This window comes from Dreissena polymorpha, chromosome 11 (assembly GCF_020536995.1).
Source record: "Dreissena polymorpha isolate Duluth1 chromosome 11, UMN_Dpol_1.0, whole genome shotgun sequence".
In the NCBI taxonomy this organism is placed as follows: domain Eukaryota; kingdom Metazoa; phylum Mollusca; class Bivalvia; order Myida; family Dreissenidae; genus Dreissena; species Dreissena polymorpha.
In genome coordinates, this window is record NC_068365.1 from 68,882,831 (window position 1) to 68,885,925 (window position 3,095).

At 36.3% G+C, this 3,095-nt stretch overlaps 1 long non-coding RNA gene across 2 annotated transcripts; it reads right to left on the minus strand.

Annotated features, from left to right (window-relative positions):
• Window positions 1-818: 818 nt before the first annotated feature.
• LOC127851891 (uncharacterized) lies at window positions 819-2,889 on the minus strand. Of its 2 annotated transcripts, XR_008036015.1 has the most exons (4): window positions 2,529-2,887; window positions 2,203-2,304; window positions 2,023-2,082; window positions 819-1,858 (listed from the first exon to the last, which is right to left on the minus strand). It is a non-coding gene; the product is annotated as an uncharacterized LOC127851891 (long non-coding RNA). The 2 variants fall into 2 exon arrangements; XR_008036014.1 differs by having other exon boundaries at window positions 2,203-2,889.
• Window positions 2,890-3,095: the final 206 nt, after the last annotated feature.

Consider the following 3,095-nt stretch of genomic DNA (forward strand, 5'->3'; position numbering starts at 1 on the left):
TTCCGAAATATTAAAGCAGGTGTATGAATGTGCTTACGGGTCTGTAACATTGATGCTACTATACTATATATTACATCTCACAACCAAATCATAGCGTTGAAGCGATACTGCTTTTCAAAATATTCAAGCAGTTGTGTAACTTACTGGCGTTTCAACATGAGAACATTCGAGTTGTTGAGATTCAAATACGGTTGTAGACTGTAGTGGAGCGAAAGGTTTTTAATTGGAATTGCTTTGCACTATTTCAAAGTTAGTCATAAAACTGCGTTTATAGTTTTTATCAATTGTGCTAGCAATTCTGAGAATGTCATGAAAGTCGCTCAAATCGATGTATATATCATTTTTTCATCATCAACTCATCAACTTTCTATCAACTCAAATAGAAATAATCACTTAACGTTATGTGTATTGTGTTTTTGTTCGTATTTTCTACATGCGAAATATGAAGCCTAAATACTGATAAATGTTTATTTTGATGTTTCTCATTGAAAGACAAGCTATACCTATCGTCGTGCAAAATGTGTATGCAGTTAAAAGCGAGTAACTGCTTTGAGTTTACGAGTCGCCTTATGTAAGTCTCAACACGAGTAGTTCGTTAGGCGCAATTAATGTTCAACGCAACATTGAGTAGCATAGTTTGTGTCCATATGGCAAATATCTAATAACGTTGAGAGTCATTCATATACTTTTATTTATCATGTTCCCTCAAATAAAAGTTTGAAAGTTTTTTGCTTTGTACGATTGAAAGCTAGTGGTGTCACTCGGCGTTTTCACGGACTTGTGACCGTTCCTCTTGTGCTCAGACAAGAGAAGTCGCCTTCCCACCCAGCCTAGCAGACTTTGTGCATTGAAGCACTTAATAGAAATGTTATTGCTCGGTCATCGGTCAGGTTCGGTCAACGCGTGCCTGCGTTTCTGAGAGAGCCAGATTAAGATATTTCGTGTCACCGTACGAAAATACCATGGTGTCGCATAGCAAAGCACAGGCATGTCACCATGCGTGCCTACCACCCTTCCAACAGCGCAACAATGTGGTGTTGAAAGGATTCCCAGATAGTGTCGAAAGTATTGACGGTCATAACGGGGACGAGTTGCTTTATAGCGCCTCATTTCGTATTGACTTGCAACCCCGCCCTAGACCGCTACACAGCTAACTGGGCAGGACTCCATCTGACTATCAATCTCAGCGATCATAGTTTTGAAAAACGTCTGCTTTTTAATTGTTGGTATTTGGTACTTGGAGTCTCTTGTGCCAAAGTAGAGACTTACTTTTTGTTTAAAGATGAAGCAATCATTAACTGGTTGGTAGTCTTAACAGTGCGTCAAGATAAGCACCGTGAAAACATTTTAGCACCGAAATACCGAGGTGTTCACCCCCAAGTGCTATCAGTGCGCTTCACACTTGTGGAGTCTTAAACCCCTCGGCCGCCCAAACACAGTTAATGACTGTTAATGTTTATTTTTGTTTGATTTTGGTATTGCATAGTTTAAACACAAACACATACATCAATACATCAATATTGCTGGCCAGCGCAATAAAACAAGGAAAAAAAAGGTAGGAGAACAATCTCCTTTAGTTTTCATGTAAAAACATAAACATAAACATACACACTGTCAACACTTGCCACTTGCAACACCGAGTTCGTTTCAGTGCAGAATGTACACATTTTTCGATCGACACATATTCGCAATGTTACATGGATTCACAAAGTTACATGGATTCACAAAGTTGCACTGATGTCCATACGCGGGCCAATGTTCGAGTTATCGGTGCGATGGACCCACGGTTTTGTCGCAGCTGTACGCCACACGTATGCATTGACTACTCGGTGTTCACATCAAGGTTTGTATATTGGCACTGAAAATAGAAAAGCAAATTGTGTTAAACAGTAAACGATGAAAGTAAACAGCCTGAAATGATAAAAACATGCATGTGTAATATACCATGTATCAAATAAAATAGTAAACACAAACTGCTAAAGAAAAACACACAACTCTACCAACTGTTTAACTGATACTTACTTTTTTGTTTTGTGTTGCATGTTCAGGCGCCTTTCTGTCACTGCTCGTCTAGCAGTACAGCTGAAATGAAATAGAAAGCATGATCAGAAACTTTCATTGTAATTGTACAACTTACAATTTATGTGCACAATTTTGCATTTAAGTATAACATACAGTAAAACAATTTCAACTAATACTCACTTTTTTGTTGTGTTGTTTCCACAAAGGCGCCTTGTTGTCACTGCTCGCCTGGTAGTAAAGCTGACTCGTCAAGTAGTAGAGAACACTCGTCTAGCAGTAAAGCTGAAATGAAATCGAAAGCATGATTAGAAACTTTTGAATGTGTTTGTACAACTTACAATTTATAAACACAATATTGAACTGTAACAGTAAACATGAAACAGATAACAATTTTACTTACCTATGTTGTCTTCGCTGAAATACAAAAGTCATGTTCATAGCAATCATAGCATATTAACATACAATGAATACAACTCAAAACTTTTAGTAAGAAACTCAGTACTTACTTTGTATTTTGTATCCAATCCCTCTGCGGGCAATCTTCTTCAGTCCACAATCGAGCTGAAATCAAGACTCAATGCATACATGTAAATTTTGCCAAATAACAAACAGAACTGTGAACCAAAACTTTAACTAAACAAAACTAACTTTTCAACTGTAATGGTACTCACCTCTGGCAACTGAAATCATACAGACATTTTGCATAGCACAATACATTTTTAGTTTGAAGATAAGAATGATTTATGAACATTTTACTTACACAAAGCATAAATATAAAAGACATGCTATGATGAAAAAAACAATATGTATACAAAATTATACATAAAAAAACACACTATACTTACCATTGCTGACCTGAAATTGAAAAAAGCACATTTTGTATAGCAGAATACAAGTCATCAAAACAGTTCAATATAAAAATTAAAGAAAGTTTGTGTACTTACCACAGCCATACTGAAATGAAAAAGAAACACATTTTACAATGCAAAATACAGGTCATCAAAACAGTTCACTATGAAATTATAGAAAGTTAGTGTACTTACCAACAGGCTACTGAAATGAAAAAAACATTA